The sequence below is a fragment of the Octopus bimaculoides genome, chromosome 9, assembly GCF_046866305.1.
Source record: "Octopus bimaculoides isolate indiv1 chromosome 9, ASM4686630v1, whole genome shotgun sequence".
Classification (NCBI taxonomy): domain Eukaryota; kingdom Metazoa; phylum Mollusca; class Cephalopoda; order Octopoda; family Octopodidae; genus Octopus; species Octopus bimaculoides.
The window spans coordinates 31,692,950-31,716,053 of record NC_142936.1 but is presented as its reverse complement, the minus strand read 5'-3'; the positions used below and the strand labels follow the sequence as shown (position 1 = coordinate 31,716,053).

Here is a 23,104-nt window from a genome sequence, read left to right as displayed (position 1 = left end):
GAGAGAAAAAAATTGTGTATAGTGGTCAGCGGTCTATCATGGCACATAATATATATATATATAGCATTATTCAGCGATTGAGAATATAAAAAATCACTTCTTTAACTTTCTAAAAGACATCTCAACGCTTCTAAAAAAAAAAAAATTTTAAATAAAGCAAACTTCGTTTGTTCATTTATGTTTGTCGTAATTTGAATTTAATATATATATATATTCTCTCTCATGATTTCGTCATTTGCTGTTTCGTTAAATTATGTTACCCAAAATCCCAAAGAATATTCTTCCTCATGTTGTATTTACTGCCTGTCCACTTAACTCAGACCCCTCTCTCTCTGCCTCACTCTCTCTCTCTCTTCGATTTTATCACCTGACTCACCAACACTTCCCCACTAATCCTAACTCTATATAAACCAGTGCAATGCTCTGTTTCCCCTACTCGATTTTCAATTCCTCTGTTGATAGAATACGAATTTCAGAAGATGATCAGATAAGAAATGTTATCCTTTCAACCTCGTTCATATATTCCTGTATCTGCGTAAATCATAAACCGCCTCCATTCGTTCTTTATTATCTATCTATTTCTCTACCATGTAAACATAGTTCCGATAGCTTCATCTTCCTTCTTTGTCTTATGTTCATGCATATCCGTTAATCGTTACATTTTATTTATTTTATTCAAGTTTATCATTTCGTTAATTCATTCTCTCTAAATTTGTCTACCATATTATAGAAGTGCAGAAGATGCTCTCGTCTAAACATGCCAGCTCGCGGTACGCCCGCTCTCTCACCTCCTCAACCTTTACCAGAAGTCCTATCCTCTGTCATCTTCGGTTGTCTCGCGCGAACACTTCTAAGGGCCTAATGGCATCCCCACCGCTACCCAGGGTTTATCGATCATATAGCGCATAAAAATGGTGTTGTGTATGCAGGTTGTAGGCTATTATTTATGAATTCTGCCAAATGCGAGCTTTCTTTTCAGGTACATGACAATGCTGTCTCTCATCCAAGGGTCTCACAGGCACACACCTCCCACACCCTCAGAGTTGGCACACTCCATGTCGGCACACTGAACGGTAGGTTTGGTGAGATTGTTGAGATGCTTGAACAGAGACGTGTAGATTTGTGCGGCATCCAAGAAGTAAGGAGGTTCCGCTAGGTTCCTCACAGGCAAAGAACACAGGTACAAGATTTTCTGGGCAGGGAACACTGACAGGGTCGGGGGCATGAGTATACTTCTTGTGAAGAAATGGGTTGATAAGGTAATCGAGGTAGTCAGAGTATGTGACAGAGTACTTAAGTTTAGATTAGTGCTTCACCATAGGTTAGCTACCATTATCTCGGCCTATGCCCCTCAACCGGGGCTACCGAATGGGCAGAAAGACTGATTTTATGACACCCTATTGCAAACAACCTCGCTGATGAATGACAGGGACCTTCTCTTTGTGGCTGATGACTTCAATGGACATGTTGGACAACATGCAGGGGGCTTCCATGTCGTACATGGAGGCTATGACATTGGTTACCGTAATGAGGAGGGAACCAGACTGCTGGAGTTCTGTGATGCAAATGATCTTATGGTTTGCAATACCAACTTCAGGAAACCTGCCTGTCACCTAGTCACCTACCATTCTGGCAGACACACTAGTCAAATTGACTACATCCTGGCCAGAAAAAGGGAAATATGGCTGCTTATAAATGCCAAAACCTTCCCAAGTGAAGAATACACCCCACAACACAGATTAGTAGTTAGCGACTTCGGGATCAGGGCTAAATGGATGCCCAGAAGTAGACCAGCTTGCAGGAGAAGGGTCTGGAAGCTTAAAGATCCTGCATATGGACAGAGATTTAGAGATGTGTTACTCGAAACCGTCAACGATATAGAAGGGGATATAGCATCACATAATGTGGAAGACAATTGGAGGTTTCTACGGGACAACCTACTGAGAGCCACTAACCAGATCTGTGAATGGTGCAAAGTCCCCTCTCGACCCAAAGTAACGTGGTGGTGAAACAATGTGGTTGACTGGGCTATTAGACCAAAGAAACAGGCTTGGAAGAACTGGAAGAATGGAGGTAGCAGGGAATTGTATCAGACTGCCAGAAGGGAAGCTAGGAGACAGGTTTATTTAGCCAGAGGGGAAGCAGACAAGAAAAGATTTGCCAATGTTCTGTACCATGAGGACTAAAGACAGTATTTCGTGTTGCAAGACAGTATGTGAGAGAGAATCGTGATGTCGTAGGAGAGAAATGTGTCCGCAGGGATGATGGCCCACTTGCATTAAATGAGGCTGCAAAGAGAGAGGTTTGGAGACGCTACTATGAAAGGTTGCTTAGTAAAGAGAATGAATGGGAGAAAGGGAGTCTGCCGAATGTCAACCCAACAGAGGGACCAGCTATCCTAATTGACAGTACCATGGTAGATAAAGCGATCAAGAGTATGAAGACAGGGAAGGCCCCCAGCCCATCAGGCGTCACTGCAGAGATGCTCAAAATATCTGGCAGTGTCTGCTATAGTTAGTCACCCGTATAGTTAACCAGGTGATACACGAAGGAGTCATACCCAATGACTGGTGTAGCAGCACCATAGTCAACTGCTACAAAGGTAAAGGTGATGCTTTAGACACAAACAATTACAGAGGTATCTAGTTGTTGGACCAGGTAATGAAGGTCACGGAGAGGGTCATAGCCCAACTAATTAGGGAGTGAGTCAACTTAGATGAGATGCAGTTTGGATTCGTACCAGGGAAAAGCACCACTGATACCTATATTTCTGGTAAGACAGCTGCTTTCATTGACATGGAGAAAGCCTTTGACAGGGTCCCCCGATCCCTTATCTGGTGGTCAATGAGGAAACTAGGGACAGAAAAATGGTTAGTGAGAGCTGTGTGAGCCATGTACAGGGATGCTGTCAGTTAGGTGAGGGTTGGCAACAAGTACAGTGAAAAATTCCAGGTAGAGGTTGGAGTCCACCAAGGTTCAATCCTCAGCCCCCTCCTATTTATCATAGTCCTCCAGGCAATAACAGAGGAATTCAAAACAGGGAATTGTATCAGACTGCCAGAGGAAAGCTAGGAGACAGGTTTATTTAGCTAGAGGGGAAGCAGATAAGAAAACATTTGTCAATGTTCAGCGCCGTGAGGACCAAAGACTTGAGGTGTTTCGCGTTGCAAGACAGTATGTGAGAGAGAATTGTGATGTCGTAGGAGAGAAATGTGTCCGCAGGGATGATGGGTCACTTGCACTAAACGAGGCTCCAAAGAGAGAGGTTTGGAGACGCCACTATGAAACGTTGCTTAATAAAGAGAATGAATGGGAGAAAGAGTCTGCCAAATGTCGACCCAACAGAGGAACCAGCTATCCTATTTGACAATACCTTGGTAGATAAAGCAATCAAGAGTATGAAGACAGGGAAAGCCCCCGGCCCATCAGGAATCACTGCAGAGATGTTCAAAATATCTGGCAGTGTCGGCTATAGCCTAGTCACCCGTATTGTTAACCAGCTGATACACAAAGGAGTCATACCCAATGACGGGTGTAGCAGCACCATAGTTAACTGCTACAAAGGTAAAGGTGACGCTTTAGACACAAATAATTACAGAGGTATCAAATTGTTAGATCAGGTAATGAAAGTCACGGAGAGGGTCATAGCCCAACTAATTAGGGAGAGAGTCAGTTTAGATGAGATGCAATTAGGGTTCGTGCTAGGGAAAAGCACTACTGATGCTATATTTCTGGTAAGACAGATGCAGGAGAAATACCTAGCCAAAGATAAACCTCTGTACCTGGCTTTTGTTGACATGGAGAAAGCCTTTGACAGGGATCCCGATCCCTTATCTGCTAGTCATTGATGAATGGTTAGTGAGAGCTGTGCGAGCCATGTACAGGGACGCCGTCAGTAAGGTGAGGGTTGGCAATGAGTACAGTGAAGAATTCCGGGTAGAGGTAGGGATCCACCAAGGTTTAGTCCTCAGCCCCCTCCTATTTATCGTAGTCCTCCAAGCAATAGCAGAAGAATTCAAGAGAGGATGCCCCTGGCAGTTCCTTTATGCTGATGACCTTGCGCTAATTGCTGAAGTTTGGAAGCAAGGATTTGAATCGAAGAGTCAACCAAAGTCTTAATAAGAAGGAAGGTAGACAAACCACAAACCCCTTCAGGTAGATGGCCCTACTTGATCTATAGAAAAGGCGTAGGTAGAAACTCTATAAGATGTACCCAGTGTAAGCTATGGGCACGTAAGAAATGCAGCAATATCACAGGAAGGCTAACTAGGAAGATAGTTTTTGTATGTGGCAGATGTTCAGAAGCAATTAACACTGAAAATGTGCAGAAAACAACTTCTGCCACATTCCAGTAAAAAAAGCTACAAGTAGTTGATAGCTTCCGTTACCTAGGGGACCAAGTCAGTAGTGGGGGAGGGTACACTGAAAGTGTAGCTGCTAGAATAAGAATAGCCTGGGGAAAGTTCAGAGAGCTCTTACCTCTGCTGGTGACAAAGGGCCTATCGCTCAGAGTAAAAGGCAGACTGTATGACGCATGTGTATGAACAGCCATGCTACATGGCAATGAAACATGGGCCGTGACTGCTGAGGACATGCATAAACTCACAAGGAATGATGCCAGTATGCTCCGCTGGATGTGTAATATCAGTGTGCATACTCGACAGAGTGTAAGTACCTTGAGAGAAAAGTTGGACCTAAGAAGCATTAGTTGTGGTGTGCAAGAGAGACCATTGTGCTGGTATGGTAAATTGGCGAGAATGGATGAGGACAGCTGTGTGAAAAAGTGCCACAGCCTAGCGGTTGAGGGAGCCCGTGGAAGAGGTAGACCCAGGAAGACCTGGGATTAGGTGGTGAAGCACGACCTTCGAACATTAGGCCTCACTGAGGCAATGACTAGTGACTAAGACATTTGGAAATATGCGTGAGAAGACCAGCAAGCCAAGTAAAACCATAAGCCGTGGCCTTTACCAGGGATGTAGCCAGCTCATTTATGCATACGTTTCCTTCTTTGGACACAAAACCCTGCTTGCGAAGACTTGTTGAGGCAAGTGAAATCGAAATCGAACCAAGTTCGACGACTGGCAACCATGGCAACCTGCCTTCATTGGACACTAAACTCTGCTTGCGAAGACCTGCTGGGGCAAGTGAAATGGTAATTGAACCAAATTTGATGACTGGCACCCGTGCAAGTGGAGCGCTAACAGCACCATCTGAGCGGGATCACTGCCAGAGCAGCTGTCTGGCTTCCGTGCCAGTTGCACGTGAAAAGCACCATTTGAGCGTGATCATTACCAGCCTCACCTGATTGGCATTTGTACCGGTGGCACGTGAACAAAACATTCGAGCGAGGTCGTTGCTAGTGCCGCTGGACTGACTCCTGTGCAGGTGGCACGTAAAAGCACCCACTACACTCTCGGATGGTGTTAAGAAGGGCATCCAGCTGTAGAAACAATGCCATATCAGATTGGAGCCTGGTGCAGCCATCTGGTTCACCAGTCTCCAGTCAAATCGTCCAACACATGCTAGCATGGAAAGTGGACGTTAAACAGCGTCCAACCCATGTTAGCATGGAAAGTGGACGTTAAACAATGATATATATATATATATATATATGTAAGAGAGTTAGGGGTTGAGGATTCAACCCACTAAGGGATAGTATCTATCCAATATACTGCTGGGAGGGTACCCAATTATTGTTACACTAGTGCTATACCAGGTGTAATAAGTGGGTGCGCTCCTCCATTTTTTAATTACTATATATATATATATATATATATATATATGTATATATACATGTTCTAGTTTCTCATTATGTTGACCTTTCTTGATGTCCTGTACCCATATATGCATGTATATATACATAATATATATAAACATATATATATATATATATACATAATATATATACATAATCATCATCATCATCATCATCATCATCATCATCATAGTTTAACGCCCGCTATCCATGCTAGCATGGGTTGGACGATTTGACTGAGGACTGGTGAAACCAGATGGCTACACCAGGCTCCAATCTGATTTGGCTGAGTTTCTACAGCTGGATGCCCTTCCTAACGCCAACCACTCCGAGAGTGTAGTGGGTGCTTTTACATGCCACCGGCACGAAGGCCAGTCAGGCGGTACTGGCAATGGCCACGCTCAAAATGGTGTATTTTACGTGCCACCTGCACTGGCAACGATCTCGCTCGAATGTCTTTACACGTGCCACCAGCACAAGTGCCAGGAAGGCGACGCTGGGCACAGGTGCCATCACGATTTCGCTTTCGCTTGTCCCAACAGGTCCTCGCAAGCCGAGTTTCGTGTCAAATGAAGGAGATGACGTTGGCATGGGTGCCAGTCGTCGAATTTAGTTCGATTTCGATTTCACTTGCCTCAACAGGTCTTCGCAAGCGGAGTTTAGTTTCCAATGAAGGAAGGTATGCATATGTGGGCTGGCTACACCCCTGGCAGAGGCCTTGGATTTAGGTCTCACTTGGCTTGCTGGGTCTTCTCACGCAGAGCATATTTCCAAAAGGTCTCGGTCAGAAATCATCGCCTCAATGAGGCCCAATGTTCGTATATATATATATATATATATATATATATATATATATATATATATATATATATATATATATATAGATATGCAGGGCAGGGAATCATCAATTAGTAATAAAATTAATAATTAACAATTCTGCCGGGTAGCTCAGTATGAAAAAAACCTTCTTCGGTAAATAATTTATAATCATAAATATATAGGGATTGACAGTAACCTGCTTCTCCAACATACTGAGAATTCAGAAATAGCAGTCAAAGAACTACTGATTTCAAAACTACAAATTATTACTCCAGATTGATAGCGATATTTTTGATACACACAGTACAAAAAACAATAGAGAAGAGTAAAAAACACTTGCCTTTAGTTAATTTAGTACAATTGTTTCACAGTTAAGAGTACATAATACTCTATTCTGATCTTCAGCTAAATATTCTAATAAATTTGTTAATGTCTAAATAACTCACGTTAATTTTGACCATGTGAACATCAATACCACGTGAAGAAGACGTTAAGAAATTTATCGGCCAGTAAGTTCAAAACCTCTTGCCCTAATGAATTTCAATTCAGCGTGTATCAGAAATAGTTCCGTTTAGGAAAGAGACTCGTACGAATTCCTGCGGTATAACCATCCACCCTGGAGTTATTGTTAAAATATAGATATGCAGGGCAGGGAATCATCAATTAGTAGTTCTTTGACTGCTATTTCTGAGAGGGAGGGTGAAGGAGAGTAACATTTTGTTTGCCAGCGTCTGTGTGGTAAGCAGCAAGCAAACAGAAAAAAATACCCCCTCTCTCTCTCTCTCTCTCTCTATCTCCCTCCCTTATATACACATGCCAGTTATCTCTCTTTCTTTCTTTCTTTCTTTCTCACACACACACACAGCAACATTACACACAAAACACATGTTGCCAAAAATAAATAGACGCTATCTTTTTATAGTGAGTATGCGAGACAGAAAGTGTGGTGTGTATGTGAAGTTCTTTTGTTAATGTGAGAGAGCAGCATGTGTGTGTGTAATGTTGCTGTGTGTGTGAGACAAGGAGAGAGAGAAAGAAAGAAAGAAAGAAAGAGAGAGAGATAAATGTGTGTAAGGGAGGGAGAGAGATAGAGAGGGAGAGCGCGCTCTCTCTATCTCTGCCGAATTGATGTAAACAAACCCATGTGGTCTGATTTTCACGTTTCTAGGTATTGTACCGTAAATCGCCATTTCCGAAATATATTTATTTCAAATCATTTATCCGTATATATATGTAAGGCAAGGTGTGTGTGTTTTGTTGATATACGGGCAACACCCACACGCACATACGAACATGTATGCGTACAAAAAATATGTATGCAATTGGTGTACATACGTGCGTGTGTGTATGTGCGTGTTGCTCATATAAATATATATATATATATATATATATATTTATATATATATATATTTTGTTTTTGCGCATGCGTGTCTCAGTGTGTGTGTATGTATGTATGCATGTATGTGTGCATGTGTGTGTATGTATGTCTGTGTGTGTGTACATATGTATATATGTATGTATGTGTGTGTATGTATATTATATTGAGTACACATTCTCTGAGTGGTTGGCGTTAGGAAGGGCATCCAGCTATAGAAACTCTGCCAAATTAAATTGGAGCCTGGTGTTGCCATCCGGTTTCACCAGTCCTCAGTCAAATCGTCCAACCCATGCTAGTATGGAAAGCGGACGTTAAACGATGATGATGATGATGATATATATATATATATATTTATATATATAGGATGATAAATTGAATATTAATTCAATTTAAAACCAAGTGGCCTAGCATATAACAAATCTGAAAATTCAGAAAAAATTGTATTACACGTGTATAAGGGGTGACCACTAGGTGGACATGCTAGAAAGAAGTCATCAACGACCCAATCACAAAGAAAAATAATGTTCTCCAGAAAAATTTCGCAAAACGCCAGAACAGGACAAAATGAGAAATATACAGAATAAAGAATTATCTATGGCCTGCTGCAGTTTCGAACATTAACGTTTTACTTTCGTAATATCCGTGTTCTCATATATATATATATATATGTGTGAGTGAAAATAAATACAAAAAAAGGGGTTTTGTATGATTGTGTATAGAGGAATATATTATTTTGTTTAAAAGAGTTCCAACTCTGTCTGTCTTTTATGTTTTATTTATATTCTTGTAAAATTAATGTGGGATATAGAATATGGAATATACAATATATAATATAAAAATGGATGGTACAATGAAATAAAGTATTGAATGTCTTATTGAATATATGGAATATGTCTTATTGAATAGATGAAATATTGAGTGTTCAATATAAAGGATTAAATATATAAAGGCGAATACGTATTTTTTATACCTTGTGGTATTTCATCGTAGCCGGTATGACAGACTTTAACAGTATATATATATACTTAAGACTTTGTTGTGATCTGAACAGAACCGCTTCTGACACAGAGGATCGGGAGCCCTTTTGGTCATTCTATTTTCCTTGCTGGAAGAGTTCCTAACCCATGAGCAAAGAGGGGTTAGATGATGGCGGTGGTGTTTTCAAAGTGATGGCATGTGTAACCTCTGCCTATCAAACTCTCAACCCATGCTCTCCAGTTGCAACACTGATTCTGCCCAAATTTGACGTCATGTTACTTAGTTTGGTTTGAAATAAAGAACTTGATTAGCTTAATAATCCCAACTTAATCCCGGGCAAAGCCGGGCTATACGGCTAGTGTACTATATTTAAAAGCAGCAGAAATCTAACAAAAACTGTTACTCAAAGTTTCACGTTCCTTTTTGTCATACAGTTTTGTCTATTTTAACAAAAATGTCCAACGAACGGGAACGTGAAACTCTGAGGAACAGCTTTTGTTATATTTCTGCTGCTTTTAAATTAAATATTTTACTCTACTTCTGTTATTTGAGTACTCTTTTTTCCACCTTGTTTCACATTTATGTGCTTACTCTGATATATATATATATATATATATATATATATATATATATATATATATTAGGGACAAAATCCAAAATTACAGGTAAAAACTCAATTAAAATCAATTTATAAAAAATTAAAATTAAATTTAAATTGAGCTTTATAGATGAAATATATAGTTTTAGGGAAAATAACCAAGTTTCAAGAACTCATCGATGAAAATCCACTATCACATATAGAAAAATTAACAATTAAACGCACAATAAATGAGTATAATATAAAGCAAAGTAAATATCATAAGATAAATATAATAAAATGATTACACGTGTTTCATAACTAATTTTCAAATAGAAAGGAAATTTAAATCGATTAAAATCAATTGAAATTATCGAAAATAAATTTTATTCAAAGATATAGCTAATCGTCAAATCGTAAGTAGAACAATAATTAGATATATATATCTCAACCAACAATAAGTACCAAATGAATTAATATGAAATACGTATTCTATAAAGATAGAAAAATTATTAAAAATATCAAAATATCAAAATAATAACTATTCAATAATCCTCCCTTCATCCATTATAATAACATGTATATTATATACAAAAAACAGCTTACATAAATTATCATTGTTTTAAATTATCTTTGTTTTAAATACAATTTGAACGAAGTTTAAGTTTAAAATAATAATGAAGATAAAATTAGTACATATTTAACCGGTGTAATAGTTAAAGCTATACTATTTAAAGCTAAAAACGTTTATTTAATTATCATTAAAAATCAATTGAATAATAGAAAAATACAAGAATATTTATTTCTACAAACGTAAGAATAAAAATATGAATGAAAAAATTATGAATGAAAAGATTATGAATGAAAAAATTATGAATGAAAAAATTAGGAAAGAAAAAAATTATTAAGAATAAAAGATTAAACTTTATATATATATACAAAGTTTTAATTAAAAAACCTTTAACGATATTATAAACAATAAAGACTAATTATTAATCAAATATTATCAATAAAAAATAATCGAAAATATATCAACACTATTCAAATCGAAGTTCTAATATTATGTAGAAATGAAACTATAACTTCTAAATAATTTAGTGTTAAATAAGTTATCTATTAAAAATAATCTATAAAGAACCAAATGAATAATATAAAAAACAAGAATACATATTATTTTCAAATAGTAGAAAATCTTTAGCAAAGTAAAAACAGTACTTATCCATAACATATATATATAGTATACATAATATATATATATATAGTATACATATATGTATAATATATATATATATATATATATATATATATATATATATATATATATATATATATATATATATATATATATATATACTGTTGTGTCTGGGGAGAGTCATTTTCTTTTTGTGCCTTAAAATTTAACATACTCACTGTTAAAATTTCCACTTATTTCTTATTTTTATTTTCCTAAAATTTTCGTTGCGTCTTGCAACCTTTTCAATAGTCTTGACTCTGTCCGTTATTTACGGTGCGTTCTGTTTTTGCTTTTTTTGTTTTGTTTTTGCGCATGCGTGTCTCAGTGTGTGTGTATGTATGTATGCATGTATGTATGCATGTGTGTGTATGTATGTCTGTGTGTGTGTACATATGTATGTATGTGTGTGTATGTATATATGTATGTATTTGTGTGTTTGCATGTATGTATGTATTCTGCATTTTTGTGTGTTTTTTTGTTTTGTTTTTTTTTTGTTTCTTTTTTTATATGTACCTTTGTCTCCTTGTGTGTGCATGTCTGAGTGTGTGTGCTTTGCTGCTATGTACCATGTTTGCATGTATGGGTGCACATCTTCATATGTGTGGACAAATGTGTGTGTATATGTGGCCATGTGTTTCAGTCTCTATTTGTGTATGTGCTTGTCTGTTCATATACCCTATGTACCTACCCGTCTGTATGTAGACCTGTTGGTTTATATATATATATACATGTGCATGCACACACACACACACACACACATACACACACACACCCACACCCACAGACATACATACATCTATCTGCATAAAAGCCCATCAACTGTTCTACTTTACCTGTGTAAAATGTGGGTATGGGGGTATGATATCTATGTATATTTCCTATTTAGTATTGGGGAAGTTTCATTTATAAGGACGTACTCCTGTATTTGTCTTAGAGTTGGGTCTTTTGGGTGCTTGGATAAGAAGCAGATGTCAAGTTGACCAAAGTTGCCTCCATGCTGGTCTTTGGTATGTTGGTAGAGTATGGAGGACTGTTTTTTGTCGTCATATTGTCTCATATGTTCGTTTAGCCGTTCCGCAATGCTCCTAGATGTTTCACCTATATATGTCATGAATTTTAAGTTACAAAAAGAAAATGACTCTCCCCAGACACAACAGAATATGCTTCAACACACGAAATCACATAAAAAATCTTGAAAACCAAATCCCAAAACGAAATATATATATATATAAATATATGTAACATACATATATATATATATATGTAATATATATATAATATATACATAATATATATATATTGTGTGTGCGTGTGTGTGTGTGTGTGTAAGGCGCAATGGCCCAGTGGTTGGGGCAGTGGATTCGCGGTCGGAGGACCACGGTTTCGATTCCCAGACTGGGCGTTCTCTGTGTTTATTCGAGTGAAAATACCTAAAGAACCACGAGGCTCCGGCAGGGGGTGGTGGCGACCCTTGTACTCTTTCGCCCAAACTTTCTCTCACTTTTTCTTCCTGTTTCTTGAGTGAAGCTGCGATGGACTGGCGTCCCATCCAGTTATGGGGGGAACGCATACACCATAGAAACCGGGAAACCGGGCCCATAAGGGCAAATAAATAAAAATAAAATATATATGTGTGTGTGTGTGCGTAATATCTATATGTAATATAAAGGACACAGGTTTCGTATGTCACATAGCTAGCTAGAGGCGATGGCTTCTTGGAGCTAATTCACGGCAGCTTTCGTCCTAATTTTGGGACTGCCATGTTGGCTTGGCGATAACTATTAATTTCCAGTATTGTTGCTGTGTGTGTGTGTGAGAAAGAAAGAGAGATAACTGGCATGTGTATATAAGGGAGGGAGATAGATAGATAGATAGAGAGAGAGAGAGAGAGGGGGTATTTTTTTCTGTTTGCTTGCTGCTTACCACACAGACGCTGGCAAACAAAATCTTACTCTCCTTCACCCTCCCTCTCACAAACATACAATTTCTCTCTCTCTCTACTTCATGCGCGTACGCACAGATTTGACTTAGCCATGTCAACAAACTTCAAAATTGGTAAAAGTTTATCGATTTTTACAGGTATACGCGGGTACCTCTGAGAGAGAAAGTTCACTAAAATGCACATAGGGTCATTCCGAATCTTCTCCTAAAACTGGAGAGACATGAGTGCTAATTTGTGGACGTGCATAAACCACATTCACGTACACACACACACACACACACACAAATATCCTCTCTTTTATATATATACAGATATATATATTATATGTGGATTTTCTACACCTTCTACATCTCGGACTATTCTGCCTGGATTTTCTACACCTTCTACACCTTGGACTATTCTGCCTGGATTTTCTACTCTCCTACACTTTGGACTTCCACCTGATTTTTCTGCACCTCTCCTACATGCACATGGATTACACTGGACTCTTCCGTTGATGAGAAATCGCTCCAATACACCACAACGTTTGAACCTTTTGAACTTTTTTTGTACGTTCTGTTTTTTCCTATTGTCGTTTTTTCTTACTCTGTTTTCTCTCAATCCGCACATTGTTACTTTGCCTCCCTCTCTCCTTTCTTTTTCTTTTTGTCTTCTCTTCTCCTTTCCTCTCTGTTTCTTCCTTCTTTCTCTCCTTGTTTTTATTTTTCTTCTCTAACCTCTTGTTTTTTTTCTCCTCACTCCTTTTGAATTTTTTCTCCCCAACCTTTTGAATTTTCTCTCCTCACACCTTTATTTGCCTTTCTCTCTCACCCCTTTTTTCTCCTTTCTCTTATCCTCTTGTCTTTCATTCATGTCCAATTACAAACCTTTCCTCCTCCATCTTCACCACCGCCTAAAAAGACACCTTGTCACACTTCCTTTCCACTGCTTTCAACCTTCTATTAACCTTTCCCTACTAATTAAAAAAAAAACACACTTCTCTAACCACGTTTCCTTTCTCAGTCACTGCCTTCATCACTGCCTCATCCCTAAAGGTTTCCGTCTCTATTTCCATCCCACTCTCCACTCTGCTTCAACCATCCAACCCATACTCCATACTACTTCCTACCGTTCTATGCACGCCACCATTTGTTCTAATCTCTCCAAAATACACACCATCGACTGCCTTCTCCCTGTTGCTTTTTCCATCTACTCCTCTCAGTTGCCCTCCCATGCAAACTCCACTTTACGTTGCATAATCCATTCAAGTCATCTCTTTCACGAATTTCTCACTCACACCAAACAGCGTAAACTCCACTCACTCCTCCATTCCATCACACCCGATGCTACTATCCCAACTCCTCCCCTACCTCCTCCCTCCCTGATACGCTCCCTTCTTCACCCTGGCCAAACCCCTGTCACTCCACCCCAGCACTTACCCTTCATTTCCTCCCCCAGCCTTCCACTACCCCACTTCTGTCCCATCCACCCCTTCTCCACTTCAGTCTGTTGTTACCATTCCTCCAGATCTTCCCCTCTCTGAGGCAGAGCGCTACCTCCTCAGTAGGGTTCTGCGCTTCATCCCCCTCACTCCATCCAGCAACGAATTTCGGACATGTGCCAATATCCACAGCTTTGTGTGCTGTTCCAAGCAGTCGATCTTTTTGTGGGTGTGTGCAAGCGCGCTGTGGACTGGTTTGTCCCTGACTTCTGAACTCTCAGCCCTTCGATGTTTCCAACGCTGCAAAAACACCATCATAAAACCAGCCGACAAGGGTGGAGCCGTGGTGGTGTGGCGTGCAGACCTCTACAAGGCTGAAGCTCTCTGCCAACTTCGAGACACCTCCTTCTACTGCCCTCTCCCCTCCAACCCCATGCCCAGCTACCAACAGACGGTGTGCTCCACTATCCATGACCTCATCTCCCCCTCCCGTCTCCCCCACCGCCTCCAACCTCATTGTCCGTACCCCTTGCACCCCCACGATTTACTTCTTCCCCAAAATCCACAAACCTAACAACCCTGGCCTCCCCATCGTCTCTGCCCGCAACTGCCCCACCCAACTCATCTCCAGATATCTTGACCGTGTCCTTGCCTCACTAGTAGCTTCCCTCCCCTCTCACATCCATGACACTAAAAATGCTCTTCGTCTGTTCAACTCTTTCTCCTTCCCTCCTGGCCCCTCAAAACTTCTCTTCACTCTTGACATCAAAAGCCTTTACACAGTGATCCCTCATCATGCAGGGGTTTGTGCACTCCAACACTACCTTGACCTTCGACCCAACCCCCAACCTGACACATCCACACTTCTTCATCTGGCTGAACTTGTTCTCTCCCTTAACTACTCATCGTTCATGGGTGATTTTTACCAGTAGTTCACGGGAGTGGCCATGGGAACAACAATGGGCCCCATCTATGCGAACCTGTTCATTGGTTACGTTGAAGCCCAAATATTCTCAAGTTTCACTGGTCCCACCCCTGAAATATGTGGTCGTTATATTGACGTTTGTATTGGTGCGACCTCACCCCCCATCTGCAAATAACTAGACTCCTTCTCTTGTCAAATCTTTCCATCCTGCCCTCCACTTCTCCTGCACTATTTCCAATACTTCCGTCACCTTTCTTGACATTTCGGTCAGCATTCATCACTCCACTCTCACCACCTCCATCAGACTCACACTCATACCTGAAATTCTCCTCTTCCCACCCTAAACACACCAAGCTCTCCATCCCTATTCCCAATTCCTCCATCTGCACAGGCTCTGCAGTGACAACCATGACTTTGAGGCTCAGTCTCAACTCATGGCTTGCCACTTCATCCTATGTGGATATACCTTCACCACTGTCCACACCGCCCTTGCCAGAGCACATTCTGTGGACAGTGCATCTGCTCTCTCCCCCGCCCCCATCCCGCCATCACCCATCTCCCCTCACCTACCACCCCTCCAACGCACCATTCTCTGAGCCTTCTGCCAACTCCAGTCCAACCCCTCCACTTTGCACATCTTTCCTAACCAACCTCTCCCCTCCTTCAAATGAGGCCACAACCTACATGATCTCCTGGTCCACAGTTTCTTCCCTAACCCAACCTCCCAACCCGGCTTGTTCCCCTGCTCCCACCCATGCTGCTGCACTTGCCTTTACCTCTCCAACACTACCATCCTCACAGGCACCCATCATCGATCCTATCATCACTGACTCTTTCACCTGCACTTCTAGCAATATCATCTACTGCATCTCCTGCTCTCTCTGTACATCGGTCGAACAGGACGCTGCTTGGCTGACCGGTTCATGGAACACCTCCAAGACAAAAGACTCGGCAATGACCCCCTGGTCTCGCGCCATTTCCTCTCTATCAGTCACTCTTTGTGACACCTGTCTGTGTTTGGATTGTCCTTGCACAGGGACCATCTGGACTCCAATCTTCACCTTAAACAGGAATTAATCTTCTCTCTTCGCTCCTTTGTGCCACATGGGCTCAACTCTCCTCCCCTCTTCATCTAACCCCCTCCTCCCTTCCTCTCACACCTACTTCCTCCCTTTACTCCCACCCACCTCTCCTCTCCCCTCTTGCTCTGACACCTATTTCCTTTCTTCTCTCCTACCCACCTTCTCCCTTCCACCCTCTCCCTTCATCACCCCTCCATCGTTACTCCACCCCTACACATTCCAACCCCACCATCCCCATACATCCCATCCCACAGTTGCTTCCCCCACCCTCGCCTCCCCCACATCCCAACACCACCACACCAAACCACACTACACACCACATCACACCACCCTGCACACACTAGCACTGACCACTTCCCAACACCCACACCATCATCCATACACCTACACATGCACACGTCAAGGTCACCAGACCCTATCCACATGCACATACATGCCTAGCAGTTCAGCAAAAGAGACCACTAGAATAAATACTAAGCTTAAGAAAATAAGTAATGGGGTTAATTCATTTAACTAAAATTCTGGCTGCAGTCTAATGACTGAAACAGGTAAAAGATAATAGAAATTTCCTTGTAGAATGTTCTTCATAAGGGAGAGTTAAAGTCTAAAACAGGCATATTTTTCTTAATTTCAATGAGTGAACTCTTATCTGCACACTAAATTCATTGCTTTACTCATAGTTGACTCTCACCTTGCTGACAGCACCTCTGTACTCTCATCAGCAATTCATTTACTCCTAGCTTATGCCTTGACTACTAGATGAATGACAGCAGACCCTGTCAAAGGTTTTCTTCATATCAACAGATGCCTTGTACAGTAGCTTACTTTTGGTTAAATACTCCTGCAGTTACCTTCCTAGAAAGAGAACATCAGGAATGCTTCTTCCTGGCACAAAACTAAACTGTGTCACATTAAGGCTAACTCTCTTCCTAATTAGTTGGGTTATGACCATTCCCATAATTTTCATGACCCGGCCTAGCAATTAATACCTCTGTAATTACTTCTGTCTAAAGCATCTCATTTACCCTTGTAACAGCTGTCAGTCATGCTATTACACCAGCCATTAAGTACGATACTTTCCTGTACTACCTGGTTAATTATACTGATGACTAGACTGATAACTAGGCTATATCTCACTCTGCCAGATATTTGAAGTATCTCAGTGGTAATTCCTAACACACTGGGGACTTTCCCTGGCCTATTCTTAATTACTCCATCTATTATATTGATATTAACTACAGTACCTGATCCATGTGAAAAATCATTTATTTTTCATACATTCTCAATATTTTGTAGCACTTCTAAGCCTCTTTATTTTCAGAATCACTAATTGTAAGTATACCATCATCCCACAACATGTCTTGCACTCCCAATATCCTCATGCCATGGAACATTAGCAAACCTCTTCCTTTTTGCTTCCCCTTCTACTATATAGCCCTGCTGCTTAGCATTTCGTCTACCACCTCATATATTTCTCTGCTACCTTCACTCTTCCAATACTTGCGAGTATGTCTCTTTGCTTTTATGACTTTGGTTACTTCACTGTTTCACTACCAATTCACACTTGGTCTGGTTGAAAATTTGCACAAGTCACAAATTTAATCTGTCACCTTCCATAGTTGTTCTGAAAGGACTTCCAGTTGTCCTTTATATTGTCTGTCTTCTCTTCTTTCTGTACGATGAACATATAGCTAAGAGAGAGAAAGTTATAATTAATGTATGTAACATCTCACATTGCAGTATATAACAACAATTAATGCATAGCAGATAGATTGGTAAAAAAGAGGATTTAAAAGAATATTCTTTTCTACTCTAGGTGCAAGGCCTGAAATTTTTGGGGAGGGGGCCAATCGATTAGATCGACCCCAGTATGCAACTGGTACTTAATTTATTGATCCCCAAAAGGATGAAAGGCAAAGTCAAACTCGGTGGAATTTGAACTCAGAACGTAAAGACAGATGAAATACTGCTATGTGTTTCGTCCAGCATGCTAACATTTTTGCCAGCTTGCTGCCTTGATTTAAAAGAATATTACACCACTACTGAAAACAAAAATCATTAGCTTTAATGAATAATTCTTAATGTAAAAGGGAAGGTAAACAACTCTGAAATCCAAATTAAAAATTAAATGAGCTATGTATCTTGGCTGTGTTTTCACTGCAGTACCAGTGGCATGATATGAATAGCCCTTGATTGGCACCTTATTGTTGTGCTGTCTACTGGGTAGCATGTACTTGATAAAAAAGGCGTTGGCTTGATAAAAAGGGTGACTCAGTCCAAAACAAATATGCAGTGTGCACAAAGCTCCATAATTTTGTAGAAGAGTAGACATGTGTGTGAATAGTTGTTGGTTAGCATCCTATTTGAAGTAAACTCAATTTTTTTAACATGGCTGTGTGGTTAAGAAGTTTGTTTTACAACCTTGTTGACCTCATTTTACAAAAATATAAACATTGGACAAATATCTTTTACCATCACATCAGGTTGACCAATGCCTTAAAAGTGAAGCATGGTAGAGAGAAACTATGTAGAATCTTATCCCATGCACATATATCTGCTTGTTCAGATGTGTATATGTACGTATAACAGTGTTCAATAGCAGAAAAAGGTGATCTGACAAAAATTACTTGTGATATATTAAGTTTCATATCAGTTGCTTTCCCTTCCATCCATTTGACTTCACTTATTCTGAGGCCAATAAAATGCCTTTATAAATACGGTGATTATACTTTTATAAATAATGCCTTTAAGTTTGCAATATTTTATACAGATCCTTATAATGTATGCATTATATATACTCATATACAAGCAATTCACCATTTTAAAAAATATTTATATAATATATATATATAAAAAATCCTATTCCAAGCTCTTTTAATCCTACATATAATGATATTTATTTTCAAACTGCTTTGAACAAAGAAATAGAAACAAAAAACTTCTTGAGCTGTGGATTTCAATAAACTTGGTTTTGTTCACTTATTAACAATTCTCTTGCATATGTAACCATTTGGTTTAGCAGCTTTTTTATTCAATTACATAATTTTGTATTTAGTCTTTGGTAATATTAGACAACTGACTTAGATCTCATCTACAAAACTATTCAGCTTCTTATGAGTTGCTGGTAAACTGATAGTTCCCTACTTAAGTGTGCACTACAAATAAATCAGATACTATGAATTAATATTTGTGAAACATTGTAGATTATTTGACAACCATTAAATTCTTGTCTGCTCTATAATTTAATTCTTTTATTTGATAATTTCCATTCAATACATTTTTTTAAAATACAAATGTTCAAAATATTTTTTTATAATAAAAAGTTAATGTGAAACAGAGCAGTAACAGTAAGTCATCTCAACACAACTTTCTCTCTCTTTCTCATGTGTGTGTATGTGTGAATGCAGAGGACATGCAAAAACTTGAAAGAAGTGAAGCTGGATGTATAATGTCAATTTGTGTACAACAAATATGACGAGAAAAAATCAGATGCTGAGTGGAATGCTCATATGAGGCATATGGATGAGGACAGCAGCATAAAGAAATGTCAATTGATAAAAGTGGATAGAACCTATGAAAGAGAGAGACTCAGGAAGACATGGGACGAAGTAGTGAAAAATGACCTTTAGATATTGAGCTTCATAGAGATGACAAAAGATCAAGGTGATTGGTAATTTGCTGTGTTTGAGGAGACCTATTAACCTAAGCAAAAATGAGTCCCTAAAGGGATGTCACTTATTCTGTCCTTGCATACAATTTATCCTTGATGAATCTCTCTCCATCAACTTATCTTTCTAACCTCATGTTCACTATTCACTACATTCCTTTCTCCTCTATTTCCAACTTTCCTTGTGCTCTCTCATGAACTTACCTGCTCACTCACCCTGTCCAATGCTCTATACCACTTATATACACCTCCCCGCAACTTGAGGCTGTGCCCTAACACATCTTCATTACAATCTCTCTCTTCTCTCTTTTCTGATTTAGATAGCCATGTATCTCCTTTACAGCAGGTCACCTGTTTCTGTATCTTTATCATATTTTAACGTATCACCACCAGGCACAAAGCCACTCCCTCTGAGTTGCCAATCAATGATGATATGTAAAATCATCATCATCATCACCACCATCATTTAATGTCTATTTTCCATTCTCACAAGGGTTGAATGATTTGACAGGAGCTGGCAAGGCTGGGATCTAAATCAGGCTCCATTGTCTGTCATGGTTTCTACAACTGGTTGTCATTCCTAATGCCAACCACTTTACAGAGTGTACTGGGTGCTTTTTACATGGCACCAGCACTAGTGCTTTTCATGTGGCACCAGCATCAGTGCTTTTTAGCACTGATATAATCACCAAGTACCTTGCTAAACAGAAATCCCTCAGCTGAGAAGGAGAAATAGTATTGAGTGGGAGTGCCAGTTGATAGATTAAAAGTATAGAGAGACAGAGATAGATGTCTTGCTGTGGTGTAGATATATAGATGCTCCTTTTAGAAAAGAGAGGAGAGTGAGTTAGAGAATAAGATACAGAAAATAATAGTGAGAGAGATGATGGTAAAGATGTGTTGGGGAAAACTTTCGGGGGGCATTGGAGGGGCCATGAGAATAGATGAGGTGATATAGAGGTTTGGACTGAGTGAGTGAGCTGGACTAAGGTGACTCTAGCATATGATGGAGAAAAATATAGGAAAGGTGATGTCTTATATGTCTTGCATATATATGCCTGTATATGTATGTAACTAAGTGCATACATTTGTGTATTCTGATGTATATATGTATATTATAGATGGTCTAGTATGGGTATATACTGTTGTAAAATATTTATGTAATGCAGCATGAAAATTTTAATTTTAATTTTAATGTGTTAATTGATTTATATTTTGTATATAATTATTTACAATATGTATTTTGAATCTACTCTTCAATTTAAGGTTTACTTCGATTTTACAATAAGATGAATTTATATTGAATTCATTTATTTTGTTCATTGCATGCTTAAGATTGTTAATTGAAAGGACCAACGGAACAAATCCATTTTTAAAGGTATATCCTTTAACTAGTTTTGATTATATCGTTATTTCTGTTCCATTTTAACAAAACTGTCCGACGAACGGGAACATGAAACTCTGAGTAACAGCTTTTGTTATATTCCTGCTGCTTTTGAAGGATATTACTCTACCTCTGGTATTTGAGTACTCTTTTTTCCACCTTGTTTCACATTTATGTGATTAGTCCGGTATATATATATATATATATATATATATATATATATATATATATATATATATATATATATATATATATATATTACTCAAAGGAATTCCAACTCAGTCTGTTTTTCACATTTTATTTATAATCTTTAAATATTAATATTAGATATAAAATAATACAGTAAAAAGAAATGAAATGAAATATTAATTGTCTATTCTTATTAAACAAATGAAATATTTAAATGCCCATTCTTACTGAACTAGTATACTTTCTTGCATTTATGCAATCTTCAGGTTCATTGGTGGTGACAGTTGTGATCATTGGTTTCAACTGTGCTTGACTGGTTAAATTTTGTCCTTTATATGTGGATAGAAGTAGTAGTTGCTTGGCTATTTTTAGAAATGATGCCATACCATTTTTCAGTGTTTATTTTTAGAAATGATGACAGCAGTACTTTTTAGAGATTTTTACTTTTTATATATGGGGATAAGACTTTTAAACCTTAAATAAAATTATTTTTTATCATTGTTTATTAAGCTTGGGTTTGAATTTATTAATAAAGTCCTTTTCTCTCAGTTTTCTCTCAATTTCATTCGGATTGTATAGTTTATGAAATGGAAATATTATAAATATTTTCCAGCCACATGTTGCTAGGTGGTTACTCAACAGTATTTGTCGGACTTCTGGATTTTTAATTTGTTGTCGGTGCCCACATGAGTGTTCTGATAGCGCATTGCCTGTCTGGCCAACAATTTCATCGACATTATTTTGAAACCACTATGTACCTACATACCCAGCTTCATTCAGGATGACATTGATTTCCTGTTCCATCTTCCCAAAACAACTGACACATACTCAATCCTACTGAGCTTTGATGTAGTAAGCCTTTACACCAATATCTCACATGATTTAGGAATAAAGGTGATTAAATACTGGGTAGATAAACATAGAGAAGCAATTCCAACAGATTCACAGTGACATTTATATTAGACTCAGTCAGACTTATTCTGGAAAGCAACACTTTCTTCTTCAATGGAAAGAACTGCATCCAAATTAAAGGCATGGCCATGGAAACGAGGTTTGCTCCCATTAATGCGAACTCGATGATGGGATACTTAGAACAAAAACTCTATCAGGAAATAGAGGAGAGATACAGCACTGAATTTAGGAAGTATATTGAAAAGGCATGAAAGAGATACCTTGACGATTACTTCCTAATCATCATCATCATCATCATTGTTTAACGTCTGCCTTCCATGTTAGCATGGGTTGGACGATTTGACTGAGGACTGGCAAACCAGATGGCTACACCAGGCTCCAATCTGATTTGGCAGAGTTTCTGCAGCTGGATGCCCTTCCTAACACCAACCACTCCAAGAGCGTAGTGGGTGCTTTTACGTACCACTGGCATGAAGGCCAGTCAGGCGGTACTGGCAACGGCCATGCTCAAAATAGTGTATTTTACGTGCCACCTGCACAGGAGCCAGTCCAGCAGCACTGGCAATGATCTTGCTCAAATATTTTCTTCACGTGCCCCCAGTACAAGTGCCAGTAAGGTGACGCTGGTAACGATCACGCTCAGATGGTGCTATTTATGTGCCACTGGCACGGAAGCCAGACAGCTGCTCTGGCAATGATCACGCTTGGATGGTGCTCTTAGCGCTCCATTGATACAGGTGCAAACATGATTTCGAATTCACTTGCCCCAACAGGTCTTCGCAAGCCGAGTTTAGTGTCCAATAAAGAAGACGACGTTGGCATGGGTGCCAGTCTTTGAATTT

At 39.2% G+C, this 23,104-nt stretch overlaps 2 protein-coding genes across 19 annotated transcripts in view; one reads left to right on the top strand and one right to left on the bottom strand.

Moving 5' to 3' along the window:
* Positions 1-23,104, top strand: part of LOC106875847 (coiled-coil domain-containing protein CG32809) — a 931,982-nt gene that overhangs the window by 32,250 nt on the left and 876,628 nt on the right. The gene's annotated exons all lie outside the window — the stretch shown is intronic.
* Positions 17,363-23,104, bottom strand: part of LOC149134036 (uncharacterized) — a 45,487-nt gene continuing 39,745 nt past the window's right edge. Inside the window, exon 2 of the transcript XR_016243101.1 lies at positions 17,363-17,801. The gene's annotated coding sequence lies outside the window, so the exon portion shown is untranslated. The remainder of the gene's footprint in view (positions 17,802-23,104) is intronic.